Source organism: Lutzomyia longipalpis, chromosome 4, assembly GCF_024334085.1.
Source record: "Lutzomyia longipalpis isolate SR_M1_2022 chromosome 4, ASM2433408v1".
Lineage (NCBI taxonomy): Eukaryota > Metazoa > Arthropoda > Insecta > Diptera > Psychodidae > Lutzomyia > Lutzomyia longipalpis.
Genome location: NC_074710.1, coordinates 14,529,746 through 14,555,053, shown reverse-complemented (window position 1 = coordinate 14,555,053; position 25,308 = coordinate 14,529,746). Strand labels below are relative to the sequence as shown.

General features: G+C 34.0%; 1 protein-coding gene across 1 annotated transcript in view; it reads right to left on the bottom strand.

The window, feature by feature from the left end:
- LOC129796640 (teneurin-m) overlaps positions 1 to 25,308 on the bottom strand; it is a 124,230-nt gene that overhangs the window by 62,265 nt on the left and 36,657 nt on the right. The window lies entirely within an intron of this gene.

The following is a 25,308-nucleotide window of genomic DNA, read 5'->3' as shown; positions in this document are numbered from 1 at the left end:
AATATTGTGTGCGTTCGTTAAATTTATAAAAACTATAAAAGAAAAATTATCCCAATTATTTCAGCAAAATAATGAGCAAAATTGGTAATGCTAAAAAAAAAAAGAGTTTAGTCATTCTACTTTAATTTGCTGCTTAAGCAGTAAAGAGCTCACATCTATGTGGTATTTGGAGGGTTAAAAACCAACGAAATATTCAGGGACGAATACGGATATTGATGAGTTTGGTGGCAAAGGGGTGAATTATATTAATAGGTTCTTTACACGCGACTTGATACCTTCACAAATCAAGTCTAATAGGATGTAATCCATCGCTAGCAATCACCCCAACGGGGACAATTAACATAAATGGACATAAATGTGCAAATTCAGTGACATTTTAAATTCATGTAAAATTTACCCATTATAAGTTATTACATTCACACGTAATTCTAATTTTAGGTGTAGCTATAGACTGCTAAATTATTTATTAAAACTATTTTTTTAGTCAATTCTATAGAAAAAAGAAAAGAACAGTTCTCGTATTTATTCTTTAAGACGTTATTAGTTCATCAATATACCTATGAATTCATACCTATAATATGTATATAACAACACAAATCTCTGGCCAAGTCAAAAAGCAAAATTGCACGAGCTTTCGATTAATGCCTTTTAATTATCTTCACATCTTGAATGGGGTCTCTAGTAGATGGAAAAACCTTCCTCATTGGATAGATAAGACACGAAATAGAAAGTACCTTGAGAAGGTAGGTCGCTCGATGACTGACCGCCTCTGAGGCGCCTCGAGGAGTCTTATCAGATTGAAAGGGACTACTTAATCCCAAGACTTGGCTTGAGTTTGATTCCGGGGTGTGTTGGAAATTAACTATCAGTGTCTCTTAGTTGAATTAGGTATACATATAGAAGAGGGTAAGAGTTCAGGGGTGTAAGAGTAATTTACTAAACAGTTGTGCTCGATATATATAATCCTACGCCACATGTTTCGATCAGAATGTAGATGATATTTTTCTTCCTTTTTTTCTACTTTCACCTACAAAGTATTATTGAAAGAGAAAAACTCATTATTTTTTTTTCTCTAAAAAAGAAAAAAAAACAATATTTACAAATATAATGTAATATTGCCTGCGTGCTAAGAAATTATGGCAAATCTTGTTTTCTATACGTGTGGAAAATTAATCTTTACTGAACAAGTTGGACAAAAGAAAAATTCAATATTTGGTGTAAGAATAATAAGAAAAAACTTGTATGTATATAATACAGTAGGAAATTTGATTTCTCCATTTCCTGTTCCCGAATGTATGTGTATGTATTATATTTTCCTTCTCATCCTCTTTCTCCCTTTGACCTAATTGAGTAATCGCAGCGAAAATATGAGAATCAAATGAACCCAAACATGTGTAAAGTAAACAACAAAAGACAGCATACATTTCCCTCCTGTGCAAGAGGGGTGAGTTCTCCATTCCGCAAGGGGTTGCCTTGGCATTCCAAACGCATTCTCGCCTAGTTGTTCTACATTTTCAATGGTTGTTTTTTTTTTCTAACGTTCAACCACACGGAGGGTGAAACCTTTATCACCAATATTTATTGACCATTAGCAATAAAGCAATTTTTCGACACCAGACCCGCGTCAATGATGGTAAAAGAAGGTTTTGCATCTGTTCCAAATTCAGTTGTACTCATGTGTATATGTACGTACATAGTACGATCATAGAGGGTTATTGTATCTAACATCCCCCAAAGTAAAGCAAATGTGCTACTGTTGCATACGAGTTGTGTGATTAAAAAATATCATGGGGCGAGGCTTAAAACTTCGCCGAGATTAACTTCCACTCACTATATTTTTGCCACCACAATGGGAATTTTTGTCACTAAGGGTGGGTTCTGTCGTCATTCGAGTTAGTAAAGCGATCATACGACAATTTATGGGAAAGAATCTCGAGGGTTTTTTGTACATAGAAAGGGATAAAAAAATACCTCAGAGAATGGGAATTCTACTAAAAGATCAAATTTCATATGGATACAATTTCTATTCACGTACGAATAAAATGTTAATATTTCGTACCAATAAATTTTTATAATCTTGAGGTTTTTCTTTTATTAATTCCGAATTTATATGGATAATAATCTTAAATTAAAAATTTGCCTATGTTATGAAGCGAACTAAAAGAATCAAATTGAAGATTTTTCTCCCTATACTGCTTGTTAAATATTTTTAAAAGCTCTTTAGTTTTATATGTGCTTTTATACAAACAGACACACATACAGATATTACTATATTTATTTCCTATTTCCGTTTTGTCAAAAGATCTGGTTACCTTTATATATTTTTCATACATATTTCTCTTTACAAATTGTTGGAAGAAAACAGGTGAGAATGACACTAAGTGTTGAGGGGAAGCTCCGCATTAATTTTCACATGGAAAATCATTTTGAGAATGAGAGAAAATGTACGTATATGTCTGAATTTGCGAAGAGTTTACCGGAGCAATAAAATTAATCTCCGTTTAATTCGATTTTAATGTTTTCTCTACAGTACAATAATACTTCCCATGAAGAGAAAACTTTGTTCACTTTAGTCTCAACAGTGACAATTACACCGCAAATATTTAAATTGTATTTAAAGAATTTTATATCATAGAAATTTTCTCAAATTAATGTTAGTTAAATTGTATAAGTTCGTCTCTTTTTTTTTGAAAGTAAAGACATTTAAGCTTTGTGTAGTGTAAGATGCAAAAATTTCCATATAACATAGAGAGAGTACGAATTCCAGAGACATCTAAGGTGTATCTTAATGAAAACACGGAATTATGCTAGAAGTATGATATGAAAATCTTGTTAAGCAACTCATATATGAGTCTTTTATGTTTTAGCTGCATTACTTTTCTACTGAAAATTTAACCACACGTTCCTCGGTGTTATTTCAATTGCCAATTAATAGTGTGTTCAGCCCAGGTTAATTAATACGCCCCCACCACACACACACGTCCTCAAATACCATCTTTTGCTTTTAATAACTTGCTGAAAATATACATACTATATAGCAATCCAACAGCCAAAAACAACCCCAAAATGTCTCTCCCACTGAAGACGCGTCGTACACTCTTCTTCTTGCCCGGGGAAAGCCCTCGAAAATTGGGGTGCAAAGACGGTGGATGTGAAGGAGAAACGACGTCTATATGAAAGTAAATCACTTTAATCAAGGAAATAATGGCTCACACCATCATCAAAATACTCGTATGAAATTGCTACGTATGTATACCTCATGTCTACAGCGAACGCTGTTAAAATTGAATTCCTTTGCCCTCATACTCTTTCGCTTTTGGAGTGAGCCCTCTTTACTTTTTCACTGGCCCCCGCATAAAGTGCAAGCTAGACGTTTTTTTTTTTTAATACAGACATAGGTGAATTTCTTTATTACACATTCAACAAGATTTTTTAGGCATTTCAAATTTCGCATTTAAAATGAAAAGATAAGAAAACAATAAATTAGAATTTGGGTACATTTCTTCACTACAAGCATTTTTTTTTCAAATACTTCAAAGAATTTAGAGGTGAAATAAATAGACCAATTTGATAAACAAATTTAACAAATTAATTTTGGCAAACTCGACTAGCTGTGTGTTTTAGAAGATCTATTCCATTGATGGTGTGGCATCAAAATTGTGTTCTTGCCTGTATCTCATTAGGAGAACTCTCTGGTTTTCATTCCCATATATATAGAGGCATTCACAATGAGAACAATTCTAATAAATCCTCCGAAGTAAGTTATTGTAATTAGCAGATACTGGCGCCTATAGGAGAACAAATTGTCACGCCAGGGTACAATTGCCACCCTCTCATTTGATTCCCCCGCATTGCCACCTTCACTGTGTCACCCTCATTTTCGCAGTCGACGCTCCACGAAATTGCTGGATAGTGGAAAATTAGAAAATCATTTCTCCACTGTAATTGCACGCTCATTCTCCTTTCGAAAATGTTTCCAAAAGGTCTTACTTCTACATGTTCTACACTCTCTTGCAACATTACATACATACGTTTATGTACAATATATAGGTATGTTGATTTACCAAATTATACATTACTCTCAAATGGCATGCCTTTTGTCAATAAATTAATTCGTCATTTGATTAAGCTATCTAATACCTTAATTTTCTACTATTTAGTGATAAAATTAGGGCTCGATTTTTCTGAATAAAAAAAGAAGTTTTTTTTTTATCTAAAATTTTAGCTTAAAAGATTCACTTTAATCATTTAATTGATAAAAGAAAACTTTCAAAAAAAAATACTGATTTATAAGACAATCCACACCTCATCCTCCCACGTTTAATCAACTTTTGTTCTCTGATGGCTCATTTTTTGTTAAGTAATTTCACTCCGTAATCACTTTGAGTTCAGTAGGGGTTTTTCAACTTTCTCAATTTTGGCCGTAAAGAAAATGGTATATAGAAGCTTCTCATCCGCCCCATTCCTCTTCCACACATATTTGAACAACATATTTAGGATGGATACAACGGAGAACATGGGAATTTGCCATTGTGCTATTGTGCTGAAGCGAGGAAGTTGCGAAATTTTGGTGCGTGTGTGTACACAAGAGATTGGATGATGGGGAGGTGGGAGGAACACAATGTCACGACCATTATCAGAAAGTCTCGAAAGGCCTGACATAGACTTTCCTCGCGCCATTCCCTAGGAACAATCAAGAAAGGCACATACAAGGAGGCGATTAAGTGATTGTGAGGAAGTATCATCGTTTGGTCTTTTTTTTCTACACTAAATTTAAAAGGTACAAAAATAAATTCTTTTTTTTATAGAATTAATAAAAGTGTATCATTTTGCTATATTTTATGTCGCTGCGTATTACTAAATTAATTTGTACAGCTCTAGAATTTTATTCTTAAATTAACATATTATCATTGATTTTTCTACGCGTAAATAATTACCAAAATTCATTGGATGACTCTACGAAAATAATTAAGAAAGTCAAATCTGAAGGAGAAAACCATTACGTTTTATTGACACTTAATAAATGTACATATACATATACAGAAATAATAGGAAGGGGGGTGGAAAGCTTAGAAAAAGGAATTTTGTATTAAAACGTATGAAAGTAGTAGGTATATAAAAAGGATGATTCGGTACTTCAAAAGGTAAGACTTTTGAGGCACACTGTTCGAGGTCCTAAACATCAATCACAAGGCTCCCTTTAACGTAGTCTTCAGTCTTCACACAGCATCAACGCCATAGGGGTTGAAAGTGACCGATTGGGTGGGTTTTTGGACCTAAGGCTAAATGGAGTATGAGTGTGGGAGGTCCCTTAGCTGACAAATGGAATATTTCCTTAATGGTCTCAGTGAAAGTGTTCATAGACGTGGAGAGGCGGGAGTGTTGTGAGTTTGAGACAAAAACCACCCAACTTGGAGTCAATTGAAATGTCGGAAATCCCCTATTAGAGATGATGTGGGAGTGTGGGTGTGGATAAATTTTGGTAGAAAGTGGTTTTGTTAATCTGAATAATTGAAAATGGGAAGCCCACAGTCGTGCAGCAACGTGTGTACGATTTACATAAAATAGCGTTCAGGACACATCGTTGTGAACCGACAACAACGAAGGGATGGAGGATGGTATCCAAATGGTGGCACACAGGGGGGTGGAATGGGGCGAGCTTTTGGTTGAAACTGAATAAATTCTCATGTTATGTGGTACACATATTACACTTTGATACAAGGTGGCCCTCTGGGGATTTTCAAACTCTCTCTCACACACACACGAGAAATTTAATGTGGTGCGTGATTTTGTTCTTGTCCTCAGTGCCTAGGGGGTAGTTTTCTATGTCACTTTCGCCAAAAACCCCGCATATCCAATTCCAATTTTCCCAAACGCCCACAATACAAGTATATGTATGTACGTGGTATCTGTAATGAGGCATTGTACTTGCTCACCGACTTTCTTATATACATAGATACATATAGGTACATGTAATATATTGTATAAATTCAAACAACCCTCCTATAGGGTACCCTGTGTATTGTGCAAACCTCGTGAAACTTTTTGTTGATATGGAAATTGGCAAAATTGGGAATTTGTCGTTCTCGCTAACTTTTTGCACAATTCATCCCCTATTTCTCATCATTAAATTTCAACAATCTTCTCCTATATTGGGACACACCATTTCATTTTTCACATTGTCTCTCATGGGGATATATAATAAGAACTTTTTCAATTCACCCACAACATCTCATTTGCGTCTATTCGCTAACATTGACTTGGTTTAAAAGTTATCAAAAGAAATTTCCCAAAAAAAAAAGAATCACTGAGGAACTGCTTTAAAAACTTTTCCTGTGTAATTAATTACTTTCAGTGTAACTTTAAGCGAGAAAAAAAATACAAATTGTCTCCTTTTGCAATCAAAAAGTTATAAAGGCTGAACCAAAAAAAAATTGTGCCAAGAAAAGGCTCTTAAGGTTAAACCATGCAATTTATTATCAATCTAAATTGGAGTATTTTACTCTTGAGAATTTTTCCACCACGTATTCGATAGCTGATTTTGGGTGACTCTTACCCCACACCCTCAGAAGAAGAAACCATTCGCACCATCCCCATATATATATATTGACTGATGAGGACACCACCGAGAAGGTTTTCGTATTGCGGGCACGTGTACCTAAAGACTACAGATATCCGGTTTCCGGTTTATATTGGGGGAAATTCGCTCTTCTTCTTTTTCAATTTATTTGGTTGAGGGACTTGAGTGCAATCAGGACTGTAAATTGGTGGTAAAAGGACCTTCTTTTCCGTTTATTCGACACTCAAGTGTAGATTGAAAACTGCGGAGTGATTTTTTTTAGTATAAATAACCTTAAATGTGGACATATATTTATTTTGGTGCTTCAGCTTATTTTCTAAAGATTAAACTCAGATTATGAAAATTAATATTAATGCAAATTCCAAGCAGGATCTCTCTCAATCGCTCTTATCGTGCAGATAAAGGATCAAGATCAATTACAGTATTTTTAAAAAAAAATTTTTTTTATTTTCCAAAAACGGAAAATTTCCAAAATCGGACCGTTTTTCTTTGTCTCATAAGTGTAATGAAGTCACTCACCACAATAAAATGAAATTGATACCGAGGCTTTGCTATCGTCTGTTAATCGCATGATGGCTTTTTGTGTGGAATAGGAGGCGTATATAAGAAGCCAGCAGCACTGTAATTGACATTTGATACAAACCTAGTACTACACATAGAAGGGGGATGATAATGATTGAATCAACATCATATTGCTGTGGATTTTGAGATGAAGATGGGCATGAAAAATCTACCCCCTTAAAGTGTCATTTTCTTGCCCTTCTGTGCCAACAGTGCGAAATATCTTATTAAACGCGCAAAAAAGGGGGAGCAGGTCATCATATACCAATTAAACTCATTTCACACCCACTTGTTTTTTTGCGTGGGTGTACGAAAATAAATGATTACTTCTTTTACAAAAATTATGCTTTAAATTGGTTAAATTAGTTGGTATACCACAATCGTGGCATACCAAGTATTGTAATCGTCGGAAAAACCGACCACCTCAGATCGGGCTCAAACTTGGTATGAGCACGTTTTAGACTACCCACATTCCAAAAATGGTGGTGGAAAAATTTTGATCCGGCCGGCCGTCCTGCCGGCCGTCCTGCCGGTCGCCCAAACTTTGCCTTATAGCTCAAAAACGGTAACAGATAGAGACTTCAGGTTTGAAGTTTTCTATAGAAATGTGGGTGTAAAATTTCATTTTTTTGCATTTTCAAAATTCAAGATGGCCGCCGTCCGCCATTTTGAACTACTGTCAACCACTTCCCTTAGAGCTAGAGACCTGAAATTTTAGTATGTTGTAGAGCTCAGTGAGACGTTCTCATCGATAATTCATACTTGAAAATCGGACAAGCGGTTTAGCAAATATGGCGGCCTTAAGCAAAAAGTGTTTTTTCGATATAACTCGAGAACGGCTTGACCGATTTTGACCATCTTGGTATCAAATGAAAGGTTTCAAGAAGCCCTACAACTGTCTAGAACATTCCAAGTTCCAAAAATGTCCGCAAGAGGCGCTAAAATCAGAAACAAAAATTGCCTAATTTTAATGGGCAATATCTCCGAATCCCCATTAGGCAAATCTTTTAAATTTTGATATGTTGTAGCCTGACTCAATATCTTTCATCAGTCCGAAAATGAAGAAAATCTATGTCGCCGTTTAGAAGATATGACCATTTGAAAAATTCTTGAATTTGAAAAGTTCTAAGAGCCATATCTCTTGAACGGATTGTCCGATTTTACTCAATTTGGTATCAAATTAAAGGTTTTACAATTCTCTACAACTTTCTAGAATATCAGAAACCTCTAGAACCATTCCTTCGAGACAAAAAGTGCAAAAAACTGTTTTGGTAGAACATAAATCCGCCATTTTGTGTTCTGGAGGTGACCTTGAAAATGAACAAAATATATGATTAATTATAGCTTATTTCAATAGCTTTCCATAACTAGTCAAGAAATTTCTGTAGGTCTAATAGATCTTTAGATATAAGCATTTTTATCTTTCAAATTGATGATTTTCAAAAAAAAATCGACTTTGCCTACAAATACTACTCACAAATTAAATTACAACGCATAGACTGACCCATCCGCGTTGTGGTATACCAACTCTAATAACTGGACGCGTTATGATTGACTTTTAATTGAGATAAAATGAGATCAATTAATTTATAATAAACAAAAGTCAATCTCATTCACTTAATCTTCAAATGATATAAACTGAAAATTTACAATTTATACAACAAAGACAAAACATTGCAACTATATAGATAGAGTAAACTACCTATTTGTAATCTGTCTATATAGTAGGGTGTGTTTGTTAATTTCAAATGAGATGTATCTACTGTAAAACATAACACTGTGGCTCCCTGAATTTATACGATATCCTGACCAAATATAAACAAACACATGTTTGTTGAATTAATTCACAAATTATATGTGGACGTCTTGTAAGCATGTAAACTAAAGGGAAGTTGCTTAAATGTATACACATACCTACATATAGTTGGTTTATATGAGAGATGTGAGGGGACCCCCAAGCTTGATTTTTGTCCACACACTCTCGATGGCATTGCAATTGAGGGAATTTGAACATCTCAGGAATCTTAAATATTTGCACATACACACTCCTTGTTAAATTTAATCATTTTGCAAATAATTTACAGGCAGATACACCATTGTTACTATATATGCTGTCTCATCACGACGTGGAAAACGCTCCACTGAAGTCCCTTTAGTCTTCCACTTTCCTAAAATGTTTAACACATACATGCCAAAATGTAGACATTGTCTCCTTACCTTCAACATAACTTCCTAAAAAGTTTATCAAAATTCTAACAATAATGGAAGGACAATTTAGTGCATAAAATCAAGAATATCAACTATTTTTCCATACCATTTCAATATTAAATTTTTAAATAATTTAAATAAAGATTAAAACATTTTATGTCTAGTCTAATAGAAATAATTATTATACGAGAAAAAAATGATTTATAATTAGGAATATTATTTAAAAATATAAAATTAGTTGTTATTATTTTTTTTTCTATTTTAAGTATTTAGATTTTTAACTTGAAAATCTAATATTAATATTTACTTTATGAGAAGTTAGTGACATTATATTGTCTTACATTCTCTAACTGAGACAGAGAGAGTTCGTTGAAATGAATTGATCGAAATTCCGTACGTATCCTCTCGTTTCGTTTAGTCACCACATACAGAGCTTTTGTACATATTTGTACATATTCTGCTTGTACACAAAGAAAGCCAATGGCTTTAGAGCTTTACACCCTCTGATTCGTTCGCGTCTTTCGCCAAAAGGGACACACAAACCCAACCTCATAGGAATTATGTATAATTAATAAATTTGTATTTACTGACGAGAAACGCCAAGAGGGAGAGAGAGATGAATGATGAAGTAAAGAGGCGCTGGGGGAGGGGAGAAAACTACATGCATTGTATGTATGATGTCGAATATGAATGGAAACATTTGATTCAATTCATGAGGAAAATTGTTGGGACATGGTGAGCAATGCTAATGTCTCGTCCAACGGATTTTCCTCGTCATTTGATGAACTTCTTCATATGTATATGAATAATTTTCATCACACATTTCTGTACCATTAAACCATTTGAAATATACCCCCACCTCTGTACACACCCCCATTACCCTACTGCTTCAGTTGTGTGTAAAAACTTTTCATTTCGATTTTTCATTTTTTTAAAGCTTGTTATTTCCAAATGAGAATTTGTAAAATTAATAAACAACTACTAGTTAGATTAGATCACTTAAGGGAAGATGCTAGAACAAATATCTCCAAATATTTTAAACATATGCACTCTCTATAGATATGCACAGTACATAAACACAATATATGCAATACATAAATGTATATATTGTAGCAATGTGTGGTTAATCAGAGTTTAAGTTTAAAATTAAATTTCTCTCTGCATTTTGCGCAATACAGAGTTGAAAATTTTCTCTTTCACTAAAACTTGCAATTTTAGCAATCCTCAACATTTTGCTGTATTTCAGGGAATCCCATCTTCTGTTCCCATCCCAAATTATGCTATGGTGGCGGGGGGGAGGAGGGTTACAGCGATATATAAAATAGAAAACTCATCCTTGAAGCAATTCACCCTCTAAAATACTGCAAAAGCTCTTTTTGGTTGGAAAACTCATTCACATTTTCGGCAGGCATATCTTTCCCTTTTTCGCATCCCTTTTTTCGCACAGAGACCCATATACTCCACATATATAACGTAAGGGAAAAGGTGGAAAGTGCAAGAGAAGGATAGTGATATGAGGTGAAAGTATAAGAGAGAGTATAGGCGGTATAATTTATAATCCTGAACGTCCAATAAATTCAGGAAAATGTCGAGTTTTCACGAAATTAAATTATCATTGAAAGTACCTATTTGCATTCTACGTGTATGAATTTCCCACCTATTCATAATGTAATTTTATACAAAAATTTTGTGGGACTTTTATATGATATCTCTACCTCATAATATGGCAATTTTCTATTCTATATGTATGAGCATGTTACATATGTATTGCATTTAAGTGGAAGAATTGAATAATCAATTTCTTTTTTTTTTCTCTATTCGATATTATTCTCTTTTCTTAACTCTTTCTTTATTATCTTATCAGTAGCAAAAAAGATTTCGAGATTAATCTCAATGTCTGGACATTAGTCGTTTTTTTTTATTGTGAGTTTTTCATTTTAATTTATTCTAAAAGTTATTTTATAAAAAAAATGTTATATTCGTTTTTTTTTTCTGGAAAACTTTAGAGAATCTAAAATGATATAAATATACGATTGCAGGCGATCCTCAGAGAGTTCACTCTTCCTTTCACTTCGTCATTGTTTTTATTCTTCAATGTGTGTATATACTTAAAATTCTTCTTGCGAATTTCTTAGCTTTTCTCTTCCTCCCAACAAGTTTTAGTACATTTTCTTCGCGACGAAAAGGAAGACGTGTAGCCAAGTACTCGTGGTCTTTGGATAATGCCAATGTGTGCGGGGGAGGGGAGGGGCGGTTTTGAGAGAAAGCCAGCGAAAAGCACTCCCATGGGATTCTGTGTATTGATGTGGTTGGCGGTATAAGAGAATTTTGCCTTCGTCTGAATTGTTATTACATTCACCAAACCAAAATATGCTGCACACATCATAACAATATTAAATTGTCCTACACCCCCAACTCATTCCACCCCCTCTCTTTCTCTCGCTACATATGTAGCAAAATATTTCCCGGCAAAACTTGCGGCTGAGAAATCCACTTAACAAGGCGAAAAAGTAATATAAAAGAAAATAGTAATTTCAAAGATGTTCAAGTTCTTCATATTTTTTTAATATGCGCATACATAGGTGCAGTGTTGAAAAATTAATTAAATTAAATCTTAATTAGATAAAGAGAGATAAGACTATAGTTAAAATAACTGAATATACTTTTCTTAGCATTTCTGAAATCTTTTATCTATTTGAAAACCAACTCGGTTAACAAATGAGGCTCACGTCTTTCGTGGAAAATTTTACAGAGCACACGGTTAGAATGAATGAATTGTATGAAGAAAAAAAAAAGAAGCCTAAACCATAAAATTTACACAATTTTCCATTTGTGCATATGCGTACATACATGTATACATTGTACATAATGTATGTATGTCACATTTGTAACGGCTTATCATAACAAACTACCTTTGATGATTATATAGCAAAGATTCTATCTCTTTGCTGAAACTACCTTGTCCACCATTCATGTCACTTCTAAATTAAGGGGAGATTAAGTACTTAAATTAGGAACATTATTATACATCTACAATTAAATCAACCAATGAATTTTAAATTAGTTCTGCGTATTTGTAGTGTTGCACTTTAAGCAATTTCAAAGATATAAAGAATAAGATAAAAAAAAAATTGAGAAAATGCTCCGAGAGTGTTCAAAATCAGAGAGGAATGGTTCAATATTTATGACAGAATTTATTCAGGGAGACATAAGGTGAATGGGAAAATTTATGGCAACTTTATGACGTTATTCTTTATTGTACCATCGTGCTCCTATATATTTATTCTCATCCAGCTATTTATAACGCACACCTCTCACTCAGGGCTCTAAATCTAAATCTCACCTTTGGGGGAGAGTTTTGTGCAATAAAATTCTCTGTATATACACATGCTCTTACCCCCATCGAGATGAAAAAAAAACAGGGATGGTATTCATCCTGGGGTATTCTGGAAAAATGAAGGAAAACGTGCCTGTATATAATTTCAACTTGATTTTTATATTTTAGTACATTCAAAAATTTGGAATTTTTTTTTGCTTTACAAAATAATAATAAGAAATTTAAATCATACTAAATATTTAGAAGGTAAATGATTATTTCTCGAAAGGAAAACTTAAAAAGAAAATCTTCAAATCAAATATTTCTTAATTCGAGCAACTCGCTGGTGTATGATATACATATTCTCTTTTCTTATGTCCTCTGAAGGAAATCGATTTTTATTGCTGTCGCCAGGGGTTTCTTTTGTCTTTTTCGGATTTTCTTCATGAATGAGAACACACATACACACATTTTTTCCCACAAAAACGCCTCTTAGGATTGAGAGACGGGGTTGGTGAAAATACACTGAAAAAAAAATACTCGTGTTTTCGTGTTTCTCCCATCTTGAAATCTGTGCAAAACGAGTAAATTGTTCCCACTTTTTCTTTGCCTCACCCCCACACCTCCTCACTGTTCTCACACAAGCTTTGGAAAACGTGTCGGCAATTAAAGGATTCACGGATGGCCTTCCTCTCGCGACTTCCCATTTAATAATTCATACTGAACCCCGCGCAATGTCTCCCCCTCATCCCATGTGTATTCACTCCCCCACATTATTTACAGCGAGGTAATGAAGAGACACTTTTTCCCCAAACCACAGAGCCCAATAATTGGTGTTATCATAGCATCGGTGTATTCATGTAGTTCATGAACTCTTAATGTGCGCCACACCACCACTCACACCCACGCAATGCGACTTATCGCAAAAAGGAAGCGAAAGTCGATGGAGAAAGTTATTGTATCCTCATAAATAAATCCCATTAAACGAGTCGGGATTTCTTTTGCGGTGCGCAAAGAAAAAAAACCCATGAGGAGATTATTGCATTCGTTTGCCTTCTCCGAGGGTATGTAATGCACAAAAGTATATTACTATGTGTATGTAGATATACATATCTTTAAATTTCCTTCTCCTAAAAATTCCTTTAATATCCTTACACAGGGATACAAATTGTTCTCAGTCTAGACATTTCACATATTTAAATTTATGGCCGCATTTTATGTCTAACAATTCCAATAATTGATCATAAATATGTGGAAGATGTAGATAAAAAAAAAGATTTTCTCTAGTATAGAATTAAGGTTACATTAAATGATTACCTACCTTTTTTTTTACAATAAAATATGGCAATTTCTTTTATATTTTATTCTCCTAAAAATTATTAAAAATCTTTGCATACTTTTTAGGGTCTACTATTTTTTTTCTTAGAGTGGTCAAAGGTTTTTCATAGAATGGAAGAACCTTTAACTTACTTTTTTCTCCTTACGTGAATTGTAATACTCCATTTGAATTTAAAACAGACGGAAAGTCACAAATATATGTATAATATGGAATAGCGATACCATGCTGAAAGAGAAATTTGGGAATATTTAAAATGCCATTCTTACCACAGCTCACGTTTGTGGCATATTTAGTTATTGAGTGTGAAATGGTTAAAGTATACAGGTACAAATGATATTTTTATGAGAAACTTCACACTTGAAGAATGCAAATTAAAGAGAAAAAAAAACAAACAAATGTGTGCAAAAATCTTAAAACTTTACTATTATATGTAACCTGTATTCCTTTAATACAAAATCAATTTGTGGGTGGGAAATGATGGTTGAAAATATAATTGTATAGCCAAAGTTAAGAGGAAAATAAGTTTCATTCAACTAATTTCCTATTTTTCCTGCTATTTTCCCGGGTAGGGCAAGAGAAAAATTAACCATAAATAAGTAATGAGGCATTTCTTGTTCTTCAAACTAAAAACCTTTTTGGCCAAGACGGTGGTGGAGTGCTTTTGCACCTTGCAACTTGAGTCACGTTTTAAATTAAATGCTATAAATTTTTCCGCCCAGCAGTTTACTCGTCCCACACGCTCCATTTTCCCTATATAAGAATTAGAAAGATCCACGAGACGAGGTGTATGTATAAGAATTCTTGTGAGAGAAAAAGAAGGGCGCTCCACCAGTGCTTCAAGGTGTGAAAACAGTTTAAATTGTCTTACAGAATTAATGGGACGACGCAGAAATATCATTAAATATTATTAGATGTGCTCACAAAAGGTACAACTTGCAAGTTCACATTAATTTTCACCTTTTTTTGCTTTCTACTCTGTTTGGTTCTTTCTTTTGCTCATTCTTTTCATTTTTCCTAATTTTTTTTTCGTGTAATTGTATGTAAACCTTCAAGAACAAGTTTTTCTGAATTTCCTTTAATTTATTTCTTTTTGAAAGTTAAAGAGATTCTTCCGTGTATTCTAATAGAGAAATTTAGGAAGAGAAAATAGTATATAATACAGAATTGGTTGATTCTCAGTAACACCAAAAGTGAAAGAGTTCAAGGGATGCAAAATTAATATCATATCACCGTGATAGCATCACACCATTTATGCAAGATGGAAAACACCACTATATCGCACCTATTTCATTTCAGAAGGCTGCCTCGGCTCAGAGAAAATTGGCTGGGGCGTTATAATCAGATTTATATAATGCTCACTCAACTCACCCCTCTCCTATATCATATTTAATATGATAAAGACGTGCATGAGAGTATGAATGTATGGCACATGAGATGTGCGAATTTTATTGAAGCCAAGGGAATTTGATGAATTTTCCTTCCACATAGGAATCCTCCATTTCTGCCCATTTGCCTCCTATTTTCTTCTATAAAAGCCCCATCTCTTAAACTAGGTATTACCTACATATACGTATATATAAAATCACATCAACAGCCAAAGATATTCTATGGAAAATTTTATTCCAGAGGGCTGAAAAGTTCAACCCCCACAATGTTCCAGGGTGCGCGTTTCCCACACAGCCAGTTGAGTGACGCTTATTTCGAGCTTCAATAACACTTTTGACGGATTTACACTAATATTGCCTCAGATCCTTAACTGGCTTAAAGTCTTCTTGCGATGCTCACCAGCTCAGCTTTTCTCTCTCCCCGCAAAGAAATTACTTATACAAGAGATGTTTCACACAGGAGGGTGAATCGCACCATCCATCCCTCTTGCAAAGTAAGGATTTCTGTGTGGAGATGAGCAATAAGGGGTAAATAAATTGCGCATCATCCGATGCACTTAGTTCCATAATTTCCAAAGTAATAATAAGACAAATTGAATCAAGGAAGTGACATATTACATGCACTACAATCATTTAGGTAAAAAATGTAAAATTTGTATCTAAATAGTTTACTCTATTTTATCTTTAGTCCACGATTTTACTAGAATTTTCGTGAAATTCCTGTATTATTTTTGAGAATCCTTTATTAGTTGGTATAAGGTGTACCTACATACGTAGCTATATTTGAAAGGGTATTAAATTTAATTGCGGGCGTTTTTTCATTGAGTTGCAAGGGGTGTCAATCTGTCGAGTATTTTTTTTTTTTGACAAATCATCTGAATATTTAGCAAATAATCCGAATATTTCATTCAGATAACCGAAATTTAATAAGTTTTTCCATGCTTAAAATTTAATTCTAAAAAATTTAATTTAAGCACTTTTTCAATCCATTTGAATTAATTTGATTTCTCTTATACGAATCATATGCGAATATTTCCGAAAATTCGGATTATTTTCATTCATATGTATCACCCCCCCCCTTATTGTGTCACCTAACCACGTGTGGTGGATCCATATTCTAATTGTAAGAAAAATTTACCTATTCTTGAAGAAAAATCTGCATGTGACTTATTGAAATTCAAAAAGGATTTGACAGTGAAATTGTGTGTGTGTGGGTGGTGCTTTTTGTGATGAGAAATTTCGCAGAGGTTAGAGATGCAAAACATGCCATTGAACTTCTTCTTTCTCGTGAAAGGGATTACTCACAGTGGCTCTTCCCTATATAGCATAGATACATATATAAGGTACTACTAAAGGAGTTTTGGGACAAGATTCTCGAATATGTCTCCTGCCGGAGATTTAGGATGAAATCCCTGGGATTTACGTTTTTTGATTTGGCTCCTGAATGGGAAATATAGCTAAAAGTGTGGGGGAGGTGGTGGGTGGGAGATAGTGCAAAAGAAAGTGTATTGAATTGGTGCTGTGCCGAAGAAGCTATGGGAATCACACCCGAACAAGAGTATGATTTTTCCATTACACTGTGGCACACACACACCAACTTATAGAGGAAAACCGAATGCGCGAAGGGTATGTGGAGGAGTGGGTTCAGAAAATGATTTTATCTGCAATATTCCCACATACTCCGACGACAATGGAGCAAAATTGTGTATATGCTATATTTAGTAGGTATGTACGTACATATATATAAGTATATAATAGGGTTTGAGGAAATGGACAAGATACGGTGTAAAATGCAGAAATTTTTCTGTGTGTAAAAATTGCACACAAGATTCTTCTTTAAATTGATTCTTACGCTCGGTTCACTTCCAATAGTTTTCCTTGGAGTGCGCGTGGCCTTAACAAGTTGGATTGGACAGAACGTTATCCCAGAAGCGCCTTTCCTCCCCCCAACTTTCATCCTCTCTACTGCTCTCTAAACCCAAACCCCTCAGAATTGAGAGAAGAAGCACAGAACATAAATTTCCAATTCTCCACACTCCAATATAACCTTTCCCTGATCTCTTCCGCTCCTGGGCCGCATCCGCTTTTTCACAGAAATCCCCACCATCGGAGTCACACAGATAGTTTTCCGTCGTTTCGAGAGTCAATATTTTCCCGCCACTAGCTATCCCCCCACCTCAAATTTCTCATCCCCTTTACTGATTTATTTGAGCTTCCGTCGCGAGGGAGCAGGAAAGTTGAGGGGTTCACAAACCCACTTGGAAAAAAAATCACTCAAGAATCGACTGAGAAAATCCGCAAAGAATAACTCTACTTAAAAAAAAATGAGAAAATTTATCGACTTTATAAATTCGAAAAGATTGACTGTTTCGTTCTTAATTTCTTATAATAAAGAAACATTAAAAAATAAGTCTTTTACTTCTTTTATAAAAAGAAAAGAATTTTCAACAGAAAATTGTTTTTCCAACAAAACTAAATTACATACATATAGAAACCAATACTTATTTTTCTTAGCTTTATACTCCCTAAGTGAATATGTATTGGCGTTTACCAATTCTATTGGTGTCTAATTAAAAGAGAAAATAATTTATTGCACCTGAGAACGACTCTTGAATGCGGATTTATGTTCAATGCGTTCATTAATTTTCAAGTCTTTTACACTTCCATTGAATTTTCTTTGTAGCTCTCGCTTGCAGAAATACGAGCTATATGCAATTGCTGAGTGCAAAAAAATCCTTATAATAAAATTATTATTCATTGTTAATATAGTACATATGAATTTTTGGTAAGAATATTTCATTTATAAGCTTCAACTAAGGAAAAGAGACTATAATTTATATAAAAAAAATATCAACCCAAAAAATTCAACAAACTATTATTATCAGTAGGTATACCTATTTCTTCAAAATATTTCCTTTCTTTGCAAAAGTCAAGATGGACACGTAGAAGTAATGCAGAGACTGTTAATTTCAATGTAATCGTGACTTTTGTATCTTAAAATACTACTATATTAGGAGTCACAGTGGTGGTAGTAATTTAGTATGAGGGTGGTATCGTGTGCCATTCCTGTGGCATGTCATAGTTTTCTTTGGAGGTGGAATGGCAAACAATTTAGAAATGGGGCTGTAAAGGAGTTGAAAACGTGGTGAAAGGTCAAGTTTATGGCATCGAAAAAGGGAGCAAATAGTTCTCTAGCATAGTCAAATGTTTCTGCACAAATTGAAATAAATGCGGCATATGCAAATGTGACGTAACATATGATTATAAGCTTTTCGTTTTGCACAGGAAAACTCCCTCAAGATTTAACCATTGTACATAGACTTATTTTTTCTTCTCAGCAAACACACACTTTTCCACCTTTTATTCCTGGAAAACTACCTGCAGAATTTCAATGAATCACAATATGTTGGAATTTATATAGTTATGTAGGTATAAAAAAATGTTTTATCAATTTAAAATTATTAAAAATTTTTTAATGTAATTAATTTCTTTGTATTATGTAGAAATATCAGAGGAAAAGGAACACCTTTTTTTTTACTTAAAATTGTAAAAATTACCTATGTAGGTATTATACTATATACTTGGAATTCATACTCTTTTGCATAAGTTTCTCTCTCCAGTCCTTCTCCAAAACTTTGTTGGAACAGAAAAGAAGCGAGAAAATTTATTTTATTCACTTTGTATTTTGTAATGAGACTTCACAGCGAAAATGTTTGGAGATTTTCCACACAAAATTGCTGACAGTTTCAAGTGGTTACACGTTAGAAAATATTAATATAGCCCCCTCTTGGGTGCTTTTTTCCGTTCGCCCACCTAAAGCTCCTTAGGCATGTCTCAGCAGACGAAGGAGCTTTTTTTCTGTGTGCACACATTTTGCTGCCGGAAAAGCAGCATGAAGAAAAATTACAAATTTATTTGATACGGAGCGAAAGAAGGTATAAGAAATGTTACAAGGGGACAATAAATAATTAGATTTTATGTAGAATTTCTTCGTAGGAAATTTGAGGACTAGCGTTTACTTGGTAAACGTGTTATAACCATTTAATGACTAAAATTCTAACGATTTTAACTTTTACAAAACGTATTTAAACTAATCTAAAGCAGACAAAATAATATAAAAAATTCGGAATATAATTGCATTGAACTGATAAGGGCAGATAATTCAAAGTGATGCCAAGGGTCACACAACAAACCGATAAAAAATAGTAAACGATAAATTTCAGTTAGTAATGTTGCCTAATCCCCTTGAAATAGTTTCATAGAAAATTATCATTCGCCAAATGAAATTAAATAGTGTAAAAAATATATATTTTCTAACCGTGCAAAATGCAGTGAGACGAATTAATTTAGTCGATCATGTGGAAATTCAATTCCGTCTCTCTCACCAGAGACGACCCCTTCTATTTTTTTTCTGTAGCAATTTTAAGCTGCGCATGTATGAATGCATTTGCGACTGTTGTGAATTTAATATTCCATACGTACAATAAATATGTAAGAGGGTTGAATGAAGGAAGAGGAGAGCTTGGCATAAAAAAAAGAAAGAAAGATAACTGAAGCGATATCCTAATCCGTGCCAGACATCTATAGGGGAGGGTGTGCCGTGTGTTTGATTTGTCAGTTTGAGAAAGTCAAATAAATAATTTCATAATTCACTGGGCAGTCAGAAAGTCACAAAGGTGATGGCAATAAATTGGGGTGACTTTGGCGCGGAGAAATATTCCACTTGCCTGACTCAATGTCTTCCACACTTGGTACCACATCATCTTTGTCATTTTCTTAGATTTCCACATCATCATTTTATGCTACAATTCATAAGCAATGTGTTGCATTGTAGCAAGATGGGTGAAAGCAATTATTAGGAGGTTTTAATTAATTTCAAAAATTTACACAAGTTGAAAAAATTCACAATAATAATGAAATTAACATATAAATAGTTACTTATCTTTGTAAACATATAGGAAATGATTTTACTATACCCACTAGATATGTATACATACTTACTAATTTAAACCATGCTATATATCCTATATATTGTAGCAATTGCAATGAAGGGTAAATTGATGGAAGGTAAAGAGGAGAACACTATAAGCGGTTTGAATGTCTTCACGGTAAATTTTCGCACAGTATAGTGATGAAATTCAATGCTCAAGGATGACGACCTCTTGTGTGAGTAACCACCCACCTCGTAGTTGTTCACCCAAAAGGTGAATTCCATAGGGAAAAGCACTATTTAAAAAGCCCCCTCTACCATCCCCCGCCCCACCCTCAGCGTAAACCTTGTGGGCGGTTGAGCAAAATTTCAGCAATAAATTATTCCGTAGTTTAATTGAAAACCAGTAAGATAGAATTACTTTTGGTATATTACACACAGAGTGGTCTCGTTATTACACGATAATGAATCACTGGGCGAGAGAGAGTTGAAAATGCCACCCACCGTCGTGACGCGGAAAGACGTCATTGTTAGGAGAACATACTACATATATAGTACATACATTGTACTGAGACGTGGAATGCTGCAAATGTAATGTACTCTGATGACTTTTGGTAAGGGTGCAAAAGGCATCATGCCTTTGTACACATACATACATATATAAACCACCTCTTGACTAAATTGTCGACATTTATCAACGGTTTATATATAGATGTCTTTCCACCCAAATGACATGTCGCAATGAGCTTTAGCTAAACCTGTGGGGACCTCATTGAAGCTTTGTGTGAGTTTTTACGAAGTATACACATATACAATACATACTAAAATAATACCTATACTAAATTTTCTTTTCAACATTTAGTTAAAATGATTTATAAACCCAAGATATAGATTAGATTGGAATACGCTAATGGAAGAGCCTTCTTTTTTTTAAATTAAAAATGCAAGTATCATGCTAAATATTATAAATATTTTTCTAGCAATTCATCAACCCTATTAGAATATAATGTATACATAGGTACATAAAAATATGCTATAACTTATAAGAAGATTCGGAGAGGAAAACATTTTCATGAAGCGGTAATGTTGGACGCGTAAATAAATTATACCATGTAAATAGAGGTATTCGTCGCCAAGAGTCATAAGTCAGGTCCGGGGCGGGGGTTGAAAAAGACAGTCACGATTAAATATCACCACTAAACATCCCCATTATCACATCATCCCTTCACCCAGGTCAAAAAGACACGCGGCGATAAATCAGTGACATGAAGAGAAACTCTGGAATTAAGGATTTGAGACTTGCATTTTATGTAATTATGTACGTACCTACAAACCTATGAATCAAAATAAATATATAAGCTAAGCGATTCATATACCTATATACATAAACATTTAATCCTTTTTTGCAATCATTTATTTATAAAGTTTTCCAAATATTTTATTGGATTTGACTTTTATAATGTCATATAAAATCATTGTCTTGTCCTATTATAATACTATCCTCGGTAGATATTATTCTTATCCACATAAATAAAAAAGAATTTTAGCGGAGAAAGAACAAAAAAAAAGTGTAACACTATATTTGAAGAAATTGCCAAAGTTTTATATTATTATCACCCCGCGTACAAAGATTATGTTGGACACTTTTAACCTACTTTCAACGAAGGGAAAAATTCCAATAAATTCCTTAAGAGTATAGTGTGGGAAAGAATATAGGTGGGGTAAGGGGCATAGAAACGGCAAGGAAAAAAATGTAACATAAAATTCCATGAGAAATGATTTGATCTGAACGTGCTCGGAAATTCCATTTTGGGCTCCACTACCATCACTTTCTTAGCAAAAAAGGAGCAGTTATACCTATTTGGAAGTTTTCTTTCATTACAGCCAACACGTTTTCCTTCAAGTATAATAATATAGGTTAATTTTTCATTTATATTAACGATCACTATTGCAATAATTTTATTACAATTTACTCACAAAAGTAGCTAATTTTATTTTTGAATATTTATTTAACGAAAATTTTATTTAATCTTGTTCAGTGAATCTCTTAATTCAAAATCAATTATTGATTCACCCTTAATATTGTACGTATAGGTATAAATGTACAGAATGTTCACTCTGTGTGTAGATTGCTGAATGGAGTAAAATTTGCGCAGACTATTTACAAATTATTGTCATGGGGAGAACATAAAGAGTAAACCTACGTGACTCACATTCTGTGAGCCTCTTATTTGCTGTTGGCGACTCACGAAATGCCGACCCGGACTAATTTGCGCCCCCATAAACATTTCTTATATGGCATTACATGCGGGTTCTTTTCAATTGGAAAATCAAAAGTTCCGGGAGAAAAAGTTTTGTTCAACATGAAGAAAATAAGGGATGTTTTCACGCAAGACATAGTATATAATGTGATTAATGAATTTAATTGAACGTAAAAGTTTTTTTTTTCTTAAACATGAAAAGTATGTAGGCTTCAAATATTGAATTTTTAACTTTACTCAATGAAAGAATGAAAATAGTCAGTTTTTAAATACCTTACCAAAAGTTTCTGTGTGAGCAAAAATTATGTATTTTTAATGTTAATTGTAATAATCTGTATTTCCAGCTATAGATGACTGATTATCAAAAATCTACCAATTTTAGAAAGATTAGATTTCTACCTTTCTAAAATTTAAAAAATTTTTAAATTCGGTTAACTGCAGACGGAGATAGAGTCACTTAAAAATTACTCTAAAAAATTAGACATTTTTGCTCATTTTGAAATCTTTTGAGGGTTACCTATATGTTAGAAAAAAAATTATTTATAATTTTTAATCCATTTAAAATTATATAACTAAAGCATATATATTTGGTCTACCACATAAGTATGTGGTACAACAATTAGGTTGATAAACATATTTTTTTAAAGACGTGTTTTCTACAACAAAAAGTAATAATTTTGAATGGGGAAAGAAAATAACGAATCAGAAATATAATCAATTTTTTCGTTGATTGGTACCTACATATATATATGATGTTTGTGGACAAAACCAAAAGCTACAAATTACTTCTTGTGCTCTTCCGTTTCTTTTGCAACAAACCCTGCAGTGAGTGAGTAAAAAGGCGGTATCTTTGGGAAATCAAACGTCTGTTCGTTATTTATAGCAAACAAAAGTAGGAGGAAAAGTTGGATCTTTTCGTCCTTCTCCTTCACTGTTTTCTAATGCTTTGAACTGAAGTGCATGAATATTGGGTGTGAGTCGCTTGAGGTACTTGTTTTAGACACTCTTCGTGGAGAATCTTCGCCTCCACCAAGTTCGTGTATGTTTTTCGCAATCTCTTCCGCAGAGCTTTCCCTCTATAGTCTCTCTTCCCCCCCACCAGCCCCCAACAGAATATAAGGGTATGTAGTATAGAAGCTTTTTCTGGTGTAGATGGATGAGGTGGTAAGATAAGGAGTGCACATGTTCCAAGAGAAAATTCTCAGTGCTACATATAAATGAATGTGGTGAATAAACTGCCATGGAATGGATTGTGCTGAAAACACTTGGAAAGTTTTTAGTAGTATATAACTATTTTTTTCCTCATTTCATTGAAAGACTTCTTTCATATAGAAATTTGTGCCACAGCATGTGGTATTTTATCCGTAAAAGATTGTTAATCAATCGATATTCTTTTACTTCCCATTCTTATTAATAAATTGTAAAAGTATTTTAATGTTATATTAAAAAATATTTAAAATGGTAGTATGGAGGGTAGACAGACGCGCACATTACATAGTTGAAACGGAAATTTATTTATTACGAATGTTTCAGGGGACTATTGGTATTTTAGTACAGGCTGAGACTTTAAACCATCTAAAACAAAACTTTCTCTCCTACCGCACCGGAACCAGGAGGGAGAGAGAGAGAGGGAGAGAAAGCTCACTGCTGTGAAGCCCCGTGTTATAGTGGAAGGTGCAATGGAGCTTTTCTATATAGGGGTTGATTCCGGGGGTTTGTGGCTTAAGGATGGGATGCATAACATATAAATAAATTTTCATGCCATGTATATAATGTTTCGTGTGCAGTTTTTAGAGAGCTTTCCGTTGGTGTGCACCTGAAAAGTCGTTTTATGCATTTTATACCTCAAAAGTCTCTCTCTCCCTTTTGCTCCGTCTCCTTGATGTCATATTACATATAGATATATACAATATGTACATATATAAATACAAAGGTAGTGTAAAGGTATAGAAACTATTCACAAACTGCAAATTCCACTGTTAAAAGCGAGAAGTACCCACCATACCGGGAAACTTTTCAAGTATAGAACACCCAACATGTGTAATTTCACTTTGTTGGAACTCCACCACCATAGACTTGATTTTCTTTCTCATTTTCCTTATGCTGCCGTTTTAGAATTTTACTTTTCATATTCAGAAATTTTATGAGTGTGTGTGTATGTTTCGCGCAAGAAAAGCGTTGATTATTGCGAAAATTGAAGAGAACATCGCACACCCTCAGACTTTCTGGAGAACTTCAAATGTGAGAGGTATTCACATTTAAAAGCAGTCGGTTGGTGTATACCACAGTCAAGGGATCTACAAAATCTTTTTGGAAATTCTATAATGGTAAAAAAATATTGAAATATTATGATAGTGCGCAGAGAACCCTTACGCAAACATTTTAATGTATCGCAGAAAGTTGAAAAAGAGAAATTTGATAAAATGAGGAAAATGTTGGAGTTAGAAGCCCCTTGATTTTTCACATGGCCCATATTGTAGGTCCTCTCATCATTGGGGTGGAAGAGCAGCTTACGCTAGGAGTTTTCCCTTTGGAGAAAAGTTATTACTTTGGTTTATATATGGAAGATTGCGAGCACCAATTAGGGGCGGCAAGAACTGTTGCCTCAAGATTACTCAACAAGACGCACACATACACATAAATTTAGAACTGTAATGATCACATTTTCCCTTATAGCGTTTCCCGAAGAAAAAAAAATACACACGAACGCGCTACAAGGGGATGTGCC